At 45.9% G+C, this 15605-nt stretch overlaps 1 protein-coding gene across 1 annotated transcript in view; it reads left to right on the plus strand.

Moving 5' to 3' along the window:
* DGKQ (diacylglycerol kinase theta) overlaps positions 1 to 15605 on the plus strand; it is a 1501752-nt gene that overhangs the window by 159013 nt on the left and 1327134 nt on the right. The gene's annotated exons all lie outside the window — the stretch shown is intronic.

A 15605-nucleotide genomic window follows, 5' to 3' on the forward strand; every position in this document is an offset into this window, starting at 1 on the left:
CTCGTCCTGAAGTCCTCGATTGTGCTCGATAGTGGTTGTAGGTATCCTGATTCCGAGGGTATCGACGGGTAGGGTAGCTCCTCAACCTTTTGTCTTCCACTGGAAATCTAAGGGGGCCACTGGGAAGGGTCTTTCCTCTTCAAGACAGCAACCGCAACGTACCCGGAGTAGTATTCAGTATGCAGTCTTGTATCCTCTGGGCTTATATCTAACGGTGTTTCCCTAGACTGTCACCTGGGGTGGTATCTTGGGGTCCCTCGCTATCTACACCTTCTGGGTCCAGTCTCACCTTCTGTTGTGGTTCGCCTTCCACTATTTTTGCATATGGTTTTGTCTCCCTCTGGGGACCACTGTGTACTAGTGCTTCTTACTGTTCTGTTTTGAAGTATTGTGTGCAATGTCAGTATATCTCCGGGCAGGAGATATTGTATAGTGTTAGTGAGTAACTGTAATAAATATCTATTCTTATAAGTACACTGTATTGTTCTTTTTCACTTAGCCTATACTAAAGATTGGATACTGGTGAACCAAGCTGTTTTACACTCCTCCTAGACTAAGCCTGAAGGCTGCTCTCCACAGTTACCACTTAGAGAGCCTTTCGAAAGTTGTCTAAACTACTAAAGTCACCATTAGGGTCACCTGGATTAGTGCAGGGTGCTACACTTACATAAGTGAGCATCATATACTAAGCCAGCCTCCTACATCACTCTGAAAGACAATGCAGTTAACCTCCATGAAACAGCATGTCAGCACCATCTCCTCAGCTTGCTTCCACACACTCTGCATAATCTTCAAATGGCTTCCCATCACCACCAGGAAAACAGTGACACAGGCCCTCATCACCATTCATCAGGACTATGGGAACGCACTTTATGCAGGCACCACCAGCGACCTCTTGAGAAGACTTCAGATGATACTGAACACAGCAGCCAGCTGATCCTCAACCTGCCTAGAAGGACCCACACATCACCCAGCACCTGAGAGACCTTCACTGGCTCCCCATCCAGAAAAGATGCAATTCAAGCTTCTGAGCCACACCTACAAAGCCCTCCACGACCAAAGACCAGGATACACGAACCACTGCCTGAACTTCCGCCCAGCATCCATAAACCTCTGCTCCGCTCCTTCGCCCTCACATAGACTCCGCGAATCCAACGATGCCACACCGGAGGACGATCCTTATCCCACCTCACTGCTAAATCCTGGAAGACCCTTTCCCTCCACCTTCGAACATTACTCTTGTTGACAGACTTCAGAAAAAGACTTAAGACCTAGCTCTTCGACTGAGACCCGCAGCCCTGAGCCTGGATACCCTCATGGGTGATCAGCCGTGCTATACAAGTAGTGATTGATTGATTGATTGATTGATTGAATGATTGATGAAGGAATCCAACTTCTAAAGCCCCCATGAATGGAGAACATAGGTCAAAATAATTAAGTTTTTTCTGGTGTTATCCAGCCTCCCCTTCTGAACTTCTATTCCTGCTCCCACCCCTGACACAGTATTTGCACTTTGGGCCACCAACATGGGATTGTCCTTTGTGTCTCTGTCCCGGGCCACTTGCGCATTCTGAGGAGGATGTACTAAGTCACACTCACATCCACCCTCCTTTATCCCACTATCCTTGAACCTACCAGCCAACAATAGCCTCCTTGTTTTAGTTGACAATGTAGCTGCCACCACTAATCATCAAATTAAATAAATAGGGCAGTTACTGAAAATTGCTTTACTAAACAGGGCTTCAAGAATCTTGCCTTGTAAGGTTGTAATAGAAGGTAAGTCACTTCAAAGGCTCCAACTCCATGACACCTAAGACTATTCACTACAGTTGCAAGAGCTTTTTTTGCAGAGCATGGCCCTCTTTAAAGTTTTATCAAAAACAGCTATGTTGCACTGAGATAAGTATCATCTTGTTACATTAGAGTAGAGTTAGGGATATTTAATCTGTAACTTTTTCCTTTCTGAAGGTACTACCTCCTTGGGCATACTAACTAAAAGGAGGGTCAGGCAGGAGAAGGGCTGACACACAGTGGAACATCCTGTCAGAAATGTAATAACCACATTTGTCCCATGAATGGCTGGAAAATAAATATGCGTTGATAGGCTGGACAAGTCGGTGCACAGACTGCAGAGGAGTAATGTGTGAGCTATGAATTAGGCTGAGGACTAGTCTGAAAGTTGCATTTTATGTTATCTACGAGCCAGATAATGCAAAAAGATCATGATGCAGACCTTTTCATTTGTAAAAAAAAAATAAAAAAAATAAAAATGGAAGGAGCACTTGAATCAATCATAGCCACTGGTGATCACTCAGGCAGCTTTCCAGTTCATTGTTTTTTTTTTGCTGCGACGTCTGCATAAAAAAGTTGCTATAGCCAGAGCAGTTTTTTTCAAATGAATTTACTTTTAAAGGCTTCCGATACAGTGACCTAGAATCCCATGGTCAATTTGGCATCTAAAATCAGCCACAAGGCGCTCAATCATGGACACTTACGTAATGAAGGGGTGTCCAGGATTCCACCACTTCGCACACCAGGACTCCCTAACATGCGTTCGCGCTTGCTTCCTTGGGAGTCCTGCTGTTTTTTTCTTCTACTTTGCATGTCAGCGATATTAATCTCTAATGACATGCAAAGTAGGCGTTCCTCACCTAAACTTCATGGTGACAGTCCCAAACACGACTTCGCCCTATTAACAATGCCAGCCCGGACCCGCGAAGCGATAGGAAAACTCGCGCTAAGCGCGTTTATCTCAGGAATCTAACACCTGTTTGAAACTTGACTTAGGCATCCTGTGAATGGGAGGTGTATTAAATGGTTAAGTACACACATGCCTATTATCAAGGTTTACATTAGCGATGGATGATCATCGCAGGATTTCACACGATATTTCTGCTTATCGCTGGTTTTGACATCGCCTCTGTGCAAAGCGTTGCTAATACGCCGCTGACACGCCGCTGACACGGCGATGTCAACAAGCAATAGACGGGGATAATAAAAAATGCTCTAAGCGCGATTAGCGATAATTATCGCATGCTGTTGTTAATATGCCCCATAGCCGTTTAGATCTGGCTTGACAGTACAGTCATCAGCTAGACCTATTGGCATTGATAATTCTTTTTAAAAGACGCTCTAGGCAACAGGCTCACATATAACATGCACTTCCAAAGCTAAAGATTTTTCCTTAAGAAATTATGGAATTAATTAAACAGCCTGCTTGGCTTGACATAGTGCTACTACTAATGGCCTAAAGTATTACTCCCCCTCCCCAAGTGAGGACTACCACATTTTTGATATTATGATGTTGCTGCGAGTTTTAGTAGAGTATCCTATTTTATTTTTTACAATTATTTCGTCACATGCGTGTCTTTTTGGGTCTCGCTGGAAATGCATCCGTAGGATGCATCCAGCTGGAGACCAGTAGCGATCACTCTGGGGGGAATGACGGACCAGAGGGTGCACAAGCTTTTTCTCTCCTGGATTCGTGTGCGCGAACGCGCACGTCGCGTCCCGCGCCGTACACATCGCAGACAGACACTCACTCGCTCACACACACACACACCCTCCCCACAGTCACACACATGCACTCCAAGACACATACACACACACACACGCACGCACGCACACACACACATACACAGGCCGCCTCTCCCCCCCCCCCGCCCGCCCGCGTACATGCTCCCCCCCCCCCGCCCCGCCCCGCCCGCCCGCCGTTCAGCAACGCACTCACCGGCTTCCTCTCCTCAGCTGCAAGGGCCGGCAGTAGGACTCTTCTTCCCTCCTTCGCACCGGGGCGCAGGGTAGGCTCCTGCCTGCTCCGGTGCTCCAAACACGGCTCCAATCGCGGCTCTTCCGTGGGAGGCGGGGTAGGCTCCCGCCCTCCTACTTCCTGTTTCCTGTTGTCGCGCCGGCCTGCCTGACTTCCTGGTCGCAGGCCGGCAGAGTAACGAGGATGTTTTGCGGTATTTATTTATTTATTTAATTATGCATTTTTATATAGCGCAGACTTTACCCGAAGGCGGTATTTATTTATTTATGTATTTATGCATTTTTATATAGCGCGGACTTTACCCGAAGGCGGTATTTATTTATTCATGTATTTATGCATTTTTATATAGCGCGGACTTTACCCGAAGGCGTCGGCTTCACAACAGGAACAGAAATGAAACATAATAAGAAACATTACAAAAGAACAGGTTGCAAAAACATACGTTACTTACATAAGGTAATAGTGACAATTGTGAGCAAACAAAATACATGAGGTAGTCAAAAGTGCACCAGAGGAAATGAAAGTGACAAGTGTGCAGTTATAAGAGAAAACAGAGTATGATTAGAGGTATAGTCCTGCAATAAGTGCTAGACACTGAGGCTCAGGAACAAGCGTTACATGGGCAAGGTGGCACTTGTGCAAGTATCAAAGGTAGCCCGGAATACAGTACCACTGTGATCACAAAATTCTTAAGCACCCTGCAACACTGGGGATTTACAGGAATCCAAACACCAGCGTAAAGTACTCGAACAACAATGACGTCTGTCTTATAAATGTCACAAAAAAAGTTAATATTTCACTTCTGTTCTTGGATTTTCGTAAAAATACAACACATATTGCATTACAAATGCTATAGGTGTCACATTTGTGAAAGTTAAAACTATTGGCATTGTAAATGACAAAGCTATTACTTTAGCTATTACTATAGCTATTTTCACCACCAACACATAAATAAAAAAAATGTAATTCACAATACCAATGGCTCAAACTTTCCTAATGCGAGACCTATTGCATTGCAAATGCTTGTTTTATACTGCACTTAGACTTCTTTGCTCTCTTTGCTTCCATATCCTGAGAGATCCTTTTCAGCTTTGCCTGTTTTACACCTTGATTATCGATCAACGTTCACTTTATTTGTATTTTTAATAATTACAAATTTTATGTTGTCTAAAAAGGCAAAAAATACTCGGAAATATCTCACAAAATGCTGTGACCTAAATGCAAATCGATTAATTTAAAATGACAAAATGGGTAGTCTTAATCAGGCAGTTCTAAGGCTTTCAAGAAGAGTAAAGCGGAGTAAGAGTTAGGTGAGACAGCATACTGTGTCTCTGCAAATGCCCCCTACCCACTAAACAATCCGGACAAAACAATTCACAGCTACCATGGAGTGGGCTTTCAAAAAAATGTTTTATCTGAGGCTGCAAAGATTTACTCCTAAACATTATAGAGCTGTCTTCTGGTACTCTCGATTCACCCAAATTCCAGGCATACACAAAAATATTTATGCAATTTGGTTAACGTTTCTTCTGCCTGCTGCCTCTTCTTCCTCAAACTATGGGCATTGCTCATATTATGCATCTGGACGGTTATAGAAATAATGACTTTTTAAAGCTATCTTTTCAGTTACTTTTTTATTTTTGGAAAACATTTATCCTTGAAATAGACATTCATTCCGGTGTTCTTGTGGAAATGGGGTATAATGCTGTAATTTCCTCGTCTTTCCCAAATTTATGAGGGTGGAGGGATATAAGTGCAGCTATGTTTAGGAAATCCATTGCAGATGTTTGTGAATTCCCCCAAATGTATGACGGTTTGGATGTTCAATGAAAATGCGGTGTATTTCTCTGCCTATTCTCATGTCAATATTCCGTGACCTTTTCCATGTAAACATCAGGTGTTACGTATGGATGCAGACATTTTTACCTTGATTAGGTTCTTCATTCATAGACAAAGAACCGGATGTATGTCAAGGCCACTGTAAGAAGCTTCTATAGGGCACCAGCACAAAAGGCTACTAGTTTGCTACAAATGGCGTCAAAAAGGAGCTTTTTGCTGGGGAAAGGAGAGCCCCCAAACAGCACTGTGCCATTTTTACTGGAGCTTTAAAAAGCGGTCATTGGATGACACTTTCACGTACCTAACAGGCGTTCTTAACAAAACTAAAACCTAGCTAAACATCAAATGTAACTAACCAATGTTCGCGTCTCCTGCCCTGACTGTTCCCCTCCACAAGCCTACACTCCGTGCTTAATTTGTATAAAAGAAGTGCCAGGGCCCTTGTCAGGAGACCACTGAAGCCTGCACTACCCATTGCCCCTGCGAGCGCTGGCAATATTAACTACCGTCATGACACTTCCACAAGGCTGACAATTTGAACCTTTCCAGGTCCAAGCTACAAGAATGGCTTGGGAAGCAGGTATTACTCATTTGTAATTCATAAACAATTATTAAATAACTGTTGTGCTCATTGCAAAATTAGACAGCGCCACCATGTGGTGTATTGTCATAAATAACGGCGCTGACAATTAAGTGCTGGTACCGAGCACCTGAAACCACAGGCTCAAATTAAGCACTGCTATCTCTTTTAACTGTAGCGCATTTCAACATTTCAACTTTATATTTCCCCAGCAGCCTATAACTGCATTTATGAACCCCTAAGCAACCAAGCGTCCTAAAATGAAACTTGAACTACCTGCCTCGCCTCCCTTTGGGCATGGTTCACCAACTAACCACGCCAATCAAACTTCTGACACGACCTGCAAACCTTTTGAGACACCCACAAGCACCTGTTACAAGCAACAGCGTACAGTCACAACAACCCTTGGGCACATGTTTCAACACCGTAGCCTGAAGGGAACAAAAACTACTGCCATAGACCCTGCGAAAACCCCTAGCTAAAGACTGGGGTGGAGAAACTTGCCTAACTCACTCCCTGTCACCACTCATCAGATCACCTGAACTTAAAATGGTGACATGAAACCCAAAAATCCACCTATTTATATTTTTGACTATATTGGGCTATGAAAGTAGCCCAACAGAAAATGGCAGTTCATAGACACAGTGGTTTTGAATGAGGGATGGACACAGCAGTTTGTCTTGTCACGTTTATAACTAATTTATATATGATTATAAGTATGTCGTTTAAGATTCTTTTGTTGATGCCGATGAGCTTACGTTTACATTCTAGTTACCCCTGAGGAAGGGCTTCACAGCCCGAAATGCATTGGGTGAATTTTCTTCTGGTTGCCCAGGATGTATTGTAGACTTCCATTGTGCTAATCGATAAAGCTTGGATGAGCGTTTAATTTGGCATTTGAAGCTTGGAAATATATTGCCTCTGTTGTGAACTTGAAACATTTTTCAGAAAGTGATGGAATACAAGTGGATTCTATATAGTTTACATGGACGAGTTGATACAGTTGTTTGCCAATTTGTATGACCTGCAGTGCAGCTTAATTGGTGTATGAAGATGCACCCATCATTTTCACAAATGTGACTTGTGCTTTTGGGACAGAGCACATTAAGCGTGCACGCAAAAACATTGCCTTGAGAATTTGATCCTTGGGAGAATAGACAGAAAAATTGGTGTACATTCCATCATCTATTTGGATATAGTTCAAAGACTGCACCACCCTGCCAATCTGCCCAGGGAACAGACCTCCCTGTGGTCAGCTGCCCCCCAAGTCTACCCTGGGAGAGGGGTGCGCAGCACATATCACTGACCTCTTTTTTGTGTGAATACGGGTGCTTCATTGAAACAAGTGCACATCACAACGTTTCCTGGCAAACCGCCTTCCAAAACGAAAACCTAGCTAAACATCAAATGTAACTAACCAATGTCCCCCACCGCCACCCTTACTGTCCCCCCACAAGCCCACCCCGCTGCTATCTCATTTAACTGTAGTACATTTCAAAGTTTGAACTTTATATTTCCCCTACAGCCTAAAACTGCATGTATGAACCCCTAAGCAGCAATACATCCTGAAATGAACGTTTAACTACCTGCCTACCCTCCCTATGGACATGGTTCATCAACTGGCAATGCCAACAAACCTTCTGACAAGTCCTGAAAAACCTTTGAGACTCACGCCACCCAGAAAAAGAGAGCCTACCGACTTTTTCTGCCCCCACACATCTCTCGATCCCTTAAGAAAGCCTCTCTGGATCCCCTTATTCCAGGGAATTATCGTCCCATCTCCCTTCTCCCGGCCATTGCTAAGGTCTGTGAGAAGGTTGTCAACAATCAACTCACAGAGTATGCGGAGACAGAGGGACTCCTGCACCCAGCACAATCAGGGTTTCGTGCCTCTCACAGCACTGAGACTGTCTTAGTGGAGGTGATGGAGGCTATTCGGGAGTGTCTTGACGCGGGCGGGAGGGCAGCATCAATTTTGCTTGACCTCAGCCGCGTTTGACACGGTCCCTCATGCTCTCCTTCTGGCCCGACTGGCGGAGATTGGGGTTTCGGGAGGGGCCTGGGGCTGGCTTAGGTCCTTTCTGGAGGAGCGGGTTGAGCAGATTTGGCTCCCCCCTTTCTCTTCCTCCCCCCAGCTGGTCTCCACTGGAGTCCCTCAGGGCTCTTCCCTCAGTCCGCTCCTCTTTAACATTTATTTTACGCCACTTATATATCTGGCAGAGGAGCTTGGGGCTAAGGTGATGGCCTATGCTGACGATACGCAGTTGCTGTTCACCTGGGATAAGACATCCAGCTCCGTCTCAGCAGCTCAACAGTGCCTAGTTTCCATCTTTAACTGGCTGGCAGATGCACAGCTAAAATGCAACTAACAAAAATCCGAGATCTTGCTTTATGGCAAGTTTCCCGTTGATTTTCGTGAGCAGCTGTGGCCACCCGACTCCCCGTTCCCCCCTGTGTCGGGACAGCCCGCAAAAAACCTGGGAGTCTGGTTTGACGAGAGTCTCTCCTTTTCAACCCATATTAAGAAACTGGCAGGTTGCCGCTTTGGCCTCCTTAAGACTCTGCGGACCTTTTTCCCGCTTCTCCCTCAAGCGGCTAGAGAAACTGTTACATGTGCCCTGATTCTATCTCGCTTGGATTATGCCAATGCTCTTTTTGTTGGGTCCACTGGATATCTGCTTAAAAAGCTTCAGGTAGTCCAGAACGTGGCCGCCAGATTGCTATTGGGCATCTTGGCAAGGAATAGCGTGACCTTTGAATTACGCTCCCTTCACTGGCTTCCTGTTGCCGATAGGGTCAGGTTTAAATCTTTAGTTTTGGCCCATCGTGCTCTCCATGGCCTTGGCACCCTTTATCTTCAGAAGCGGTTTTCCTTCTACTTCCCGACGCGTGCTCTTTGATCTATGACCCAGTGTTTTGCTCGGGTTCCTCGCTTTAAGCTTCAGAGGATGGGTGGCAGTTCCTTTGCGGTGAAGGCCAGTGCAGCCTGGAATGCCCTCCCCTCTCCCTGCGGTCTATTCAGAATCTTGTCGCATTCAAAAGGAAACTTAAGACCCACCTCTTTGTTTGTTAACTCCCTCTTGTACCCCTCAAGCATCGCGCCGGGACACTCCTGAGTATCTGTGCGCGCTACAAGTGGACATAAAATAGAAAGAAAAAAAATAGAGTGCCTCAGCTCCTGATGGTCAGAGTCCTAGGCTGGACCTCCCTCAATTCCAATAAGTATAGGTCAATGCCGACTTGTGACAGATGCACCCCGTCACTGCGGAAAAACTCCCTATCCTCAATTTGTTTCTCAGAATGATAAATTTGACCACAGTCAGCCTCCCTGCATATACAGGCCATTTCCCGAGTGACCTTCCTGCACGCTCTGTCAATGGCCGTGGGCTTGGTTACCCCCCTCCAAGACCTCCTCGGGATAAACTCTGTACATAAGACAAAGCAGCCGGACCAATTCGCGGTAATTTGGAGCAAATTCTTTTTCATAGCCCTAATTAAAACCACACCCTTCTCCTTCACAAGATCCTTTTCTACAAAGTGAATAATTAACACATCTGGGTGCCTGCCACCCTATATGATAGCGTTTAGGCACTGTAACAAATACCTCCAGCGGATCCCAGTTTTCCTTTCCAAGTTATCGAGAACAAGTATTTATTAAAACCCAAATTGGCCCCAAAATCCCTCTGATGAGATTGTACCTCCGCCTACCTGATGAACGAATGGCCATCTACTCAGATGGCCATATTGTTCGCCACCGGACCTGCCGCAGAACCTGAAAGGAAAAAAAACAGCAGTGAGGGATTCAAAAAGGCTGCCCTCCCACCCTTCCTTTCTCCCCCATGCCCTCACATAGCGTCTGTAGCAATCAGAAGACCAGTGCCCAAGCGCATGATGTCCTCACATGTCCAACCCAGTTCCCCTGCCTGGGTCGCCGTGCCAGTGCGGAACAAATGTGTTCCAAACTCAGCAGGGGTCTACCCCAATCTCACAAGAGCTTTCCACAACACTTATAGCAGCTGAAGCGCAGTGACCTTCTTCCCAGATCTATGTCTGAAAACCAAACCAATGTTAGATCCCCAGCATAACGGCCAATACTCTCCTAACAACACCATGCATTGTCCAGGAGATTCCACTGCATGCAATACTACGCTCTTACCCTGTGCTATTAGGTCTGTTTTTGGAACTGCAAAGCCAGACCTCCCAACTACCAACTCTCCGAGAGACAGCCTCCCACCCCTCTTTGTCCCCTGAAACCCAACAAATCCAACACCTGATAAGAAGAAAATCCTTGTCTTAAGAGCAGAGAACAAGCAAAATTCTGACGCCTCGTTACACACTTTTGGCAACTGCCCCAAAACGCCGCATAGCAACTGCCACGTTATCGGTCTCCTGATCCGCTCCCCACACCAGAGTTCTCTCACCCACCCTTCCAGCATCGTGCAGCCCAGCTCACCCACTGAAGGAGCATATCCCCACAACAGTTTGCCCATGAACATCACTCCTGCCTGTTGTAACCAGAAAAAGGCTGTTATCGATCAAATCCTGTATAAACTAAATCACATGCGCTCTAAAAGAAATATCATGACACAAGCAAACCAAGACACATTTGCGCAGCAGTTTTAGCACCTGCGCACCCCTGGCTGACTGCCCATTCACTACCTCAACTAGAGACATGTTATCAACTCTGAATAGCACCTTCCTGTGTGCCAACTCTGCTCCCCACAAAGTCACTAATGCCACCAAGGGGAATAACTCCAAGAAAAAATGCTCCTGCCCATATTTGCCAACTGTTCAGGCCATGGCTCCGTGCACCACCTGCCTTGCCAAAAAAGACCAAAACCCTGTTCCCTGATTGACTCCGAGAATATCTGAAAATCCCTGCTCAAATTATCTTGCCGTGCTAATGAAATCCCATTAAATGAGTGCAAGAAAAAACACCACATCTGTAGATCCTCCTTGACCCATACTGTGAGCCTTACATGGTGATGAGGTAATTAGAGACCCGATAGGGCCGGCAACAGCCTTTTGCAAAAGGTCCTGGCTGTCCTTACCACCCATGTGAAAAAGTGATTAATTTTATTTATTTTCGTTATAAGGTGAAGACTATGTGTCTAAGGGTTCCGGTGTGTGCTCTCTTCGCGGGTGGTAGAAGGAGAGCACTATGTGCTTTTAAAATACCCCTCACACACTATGAATCCCATAGTGTCATGCTTCATCATAGGGGTCTTCCCGTCCCTCTACGGGGCGGGGCGTCCCGCGACCTACAAACTACGCGGGAGCACTGAAGTAATGACGATAGGCTATGTGTGGTGTAGTGGCAGTGGTGAATGGTGAAGGTGGGGAACTTCACCATAGGTCCTGATGAATAAGCAGAAGGGGTCTGCTTATGAAACATGTCATGTCGACCAAGTAGTTAACATATTCTGTTCTACTCCTTTCTAACCCCTTTTTACTGTTCCCAGCCAGAGAAGTGAATACATGTTTTTTTCTACTAGCCAGGGAATTTTTAACCTTTTTAGTATTATCACCACACTTCAGTAGGTCCCCACCTTCACCATTCACCACTGCCACTTCACCACACATAGCCTATCGTCATTACTTCAGTGCTCCCGCGTAGTTCGTAGGTCGCAGCACGCCCCGCCCGTAGAGGGACGGGAAGACCCCTATGATGAAGAATGACACTATGTACCCTTAGACACATAGTCTTCACCTTATAACGAAAATAAATAAAATTAATCACTTTTTCACATTGATAGAATCCTTTTGGTTATCTACAACGTATAGGAGGGTGATTCTATCACTACTGCCTCTACACTTCCTCAATTGTTTTTTGGATGTCCTTACCACCCTGCATGCAAAGTTCAGGTGACCTAACAGTACTTGAACCTCCCTCACTTTCACCTTCTCTCAAGCGAGCATGCCCTCCAACATTCTTAACATCTTGTCTTTTTTCTCCTGTGGCAACTGCGCTTCTATGACCCACAAGCTCTTGGAACCTTGCCAGCAGTAATTGGCAGTCCACCAAGCCAGGTGCCCTCACAAAAAAGAAATCGTCCAAATAGTGGGTTACCAACTGATAGCCCGTTTACCATGTAAACAGCCACTGCAAACAAGAGCTTACATTTTCAAGCAGCACGCCTCGAAATGGAACAACCCATGAGTAAAGCTGCATACCAGCATCCTTCAAATTGTATACACAAGAGGTGCAAGTCATTGGGATGCACCGGAAGCAGCCAAAAAGCGGACTTCACATCGCACTTTGCCATTAATGCCCCTAGGCCCGCCATCAACACCAGTGACATGGCCACATCAACAGAAAAATAGGCCACAGAGACCACCTCTTCTGCAATAAAATCATTCACTGGCCTCTCTCGCCTTGCTGTTCTGGTGCCAAAACTTGTGTGGGTGCGCAGACGGGAGCAGCAGCCAGTTGAAAGGGCATGGTGATCCATTGGCAGCCTAATTAAAGAACTCCGATAGAAGATAAAAGATGGGGAGGCATAAGAAGTGAGAGTAGCCGGCATAGTATTCCCCTAGTCAATGCTCCTCATTAGCGCACCAGTTAGCTGAGCCTGCCAAAGCCAGTTGTTTCAAGTTGCCTCCTGTTCCAGGCTGTATCAAACAGTTATAGGCTACTTGAACAACCACCTCATTCAAGCACCTTGCAGTTTCATGTTTTGTCTCCCAGATCCCCCATGTAATTTCCAATTATTGGGCAGCATTACCTGCAGGTGAAAGCAGGAGTCCCAGATTCCAGTCTCTGCATTCCCATTGATATGTAGGTTAATCCTTGGCTAGTTTGTGTTTTCTTTGCACCTGTTGCTCAGCCACCCAGCATATTTAGAAACATGTTTTCAGGCACACATTCTGTGTAAATATTAGTAAACAACAGATGTTTACTCTATGTATTTTATTTATTTGTGAATATTATGAGGTGGTTATGTAGCCGCTGTGCCACTTTTCATGCACAGATCTTCTTACCTAGCTCTTTGGTGTTGCAGCAACTTGAATCTACTTTCCCAGTACATCTTCTTGTGTGAGGTGCTGTGCCGGTTTTCATGCATTGGCTTTCTTTGTTGTAGGTGAGATTTGTAAGGTCAGAAATCACTATGGCAACAGCAACAAGCGCATCCATCATCTTGCTCAGACCTCTCCTAGAGGTCGTGATCGAACCGAATTTTGCTCCATGCTTGGCTCATGTGCCACTTGAAATGCAGACCCCGGTACTGTTTTGGATATTTGGTGTAGTTCGCACTTAGGCCTCCATAACTGTTGAAATAAAAAATATTAAAAATAAGTGGGGAAAAAACAGCCATTTATGACAACTTTTTCATTTGTAACATCTTGTCACAACGGCCGATTTACAAAAGCATTATACATTATATCCGTCAGACCCCTCTGGTTGCGGGATATATAGGGTCTGTAGGTTTTCCAAGTTCCCAAGATACCCAGAGCCAACAACTGAACTGCACCTTACAGCGGTCTTTCATTGTGTACCGGGTATAGAGCAATTCATATGGTAAAATATAATGACTAAAAAATGTGTATCAAGGAAACCTATCTATTTCTGAAAAATACATCAGAGACAGGGTTTAGAAGCAGTGGTCAGGCCCGGACTGGCCGTTGTGGGCACCGGGCAATCCCCTGGTCGGCCGCAAGGGTGGGGGCCGGTTTTGGGCCCTGGGGGCCGTTTTTGTTGCAGAGCCGTTTTTGCAGCATAGCTGCAAAATCGGCCCTGTAACAAAATCGGCTGAAAAGCGGCCCTGGCAAAGCGCTCGCCCCCCTCCCGCCCGGGGGGCGGGGGGGCTGGACGAGCACTTTGCCAGGGCTGGTTTTGGTTCCCAGTCCGGCCCTGGCAGTGGTTATTTGTACATCTCAGAATTTGTGAGTGCCCATACTAGCATGTGATTCAGAGGGCATTTTACAAAATATCTTCTTTCTTACACTATGGCTTACAGTTGGAAGGCACAAATGCAGAGAAATACAATTGGTAATAACAAATGTTCTGCTATTCTGTATTCCCACATGTCCACCAATAAAAATGGTATCTCCCATGTGAAGGTGGGCCTAGTGCCTGCGACATGAGAGGGCCCGAAACACAACATGGACATACACATTTTTGTCACTGAAAACAGACCCTTGTCTCAATGTGGGTTGCTGTTGATTTTGGGCCCTAGCTTAGTGGGCACATTGGGACATCTAGCAAACTTGTATGAAAACTAGACACATTGGGAGTTCCAGGGTGTGGTGACTTGTGTGGCTCTCATCAGGCTTTCCTTCCCAGAAGCCTTTACAAACTTCAATTGTTGACTAAAAAGATACACCCTCCTCATAGTTCTGTGAGGGAAAGATGTAGAATCTTCAGTGCCCCACAGATTTTGTACAACCTACCATTCGCTCAAGTCTCCTGATAGAATATGGTATCTCACTTGTAAGGTTGTTTCTAGTGCCCACAATGGGAAATGCCCCAACATTTTAGGTGGAGAATTCAATATTTCCTGTCACAAAAATGATCTGATTTGGCAATGGGGGAAGCAACTTTGTTGTGGCCAGGGATTGACCGCCACCCTGGGAACCCTACCAGACTCAGACATTTCTGAAAGCTAGACACCAATGGGAGCCCAGGGTGGGGTGCCCCAAGTGGATCCTACAAAGTTAGCGTAATATTGCGACTTTTTCTTGCATTTCTGTGGCATAAATTTCCAGAATCAGCAGGAATCCACACAATTCCTACCATCCAGCATTCCCCCACTTGTCCACATAAAACACTGCCCCATTTGCATGTCTGGGCCTAGTGCCCATGACATGACCTGACCGAAGCAAGATCAGTGGGTGTCCCTTAGTGAGGATTTCCATTGACCTTTGATCTGTTCCTGTCGCAGGAGCTAGTCCCATCCACGTGGGCTCATCTGTGCTCCTCATCTAGCTGCTGGATGAGGAGCACGGATAGGTATTGGGCACGATGGGCCTCTTGACTAATGTGTGACTACAGAGGACATTTTCTCCTCCCAGACCACAGCGAGCCCTCCACGCCATCCGGGAGGCAAGGATTCATATTCAGTACTGAGCAGTAGGCATTGTAGCTGTGACAGAAGGCATTATGCTGGTTTCGGCCGGCGGAGCTTCAGTGCAGAGCGGCCATCTCGGTTGGCTGCCTGGCCACGCCCCCCATGAGGTGCCCCTTTTAGAGGATATGCCAGTAGTACAGCAAGAGCAAGCTTGGTTGCAGTCAGTGGCTGGAAGGGTTCTCATTGCAAGTGCTGATCCCTGGGTTCCCCCGAATATGGTGCAGCCTGTTTTGCCTACCTTTAGCGGTGCAGCAGGGTGTAGAGTCAATACATAGAACTTTTTTGCTATCACATTTTTCCTTCTTTTTATTGACGAGGTGTTTTGGAGGATATTGCTGAGCAGACTAAT

This window comes from Lissotriton helveticus, chromosome 2_1 (genome assembly GCF_964261635.1).
Source record: "Lissotriton helveticus chromosome 2_1, aLisHel1.1, whole genome shotgun sequence".
NCBI classification, from domain to species: domain Eukaryota; kingdom Metazoa; phylum Chordata; class Amphibia; order Caudata; family Salamandridae; genus Lissotriton; species Lissotriton helveticus.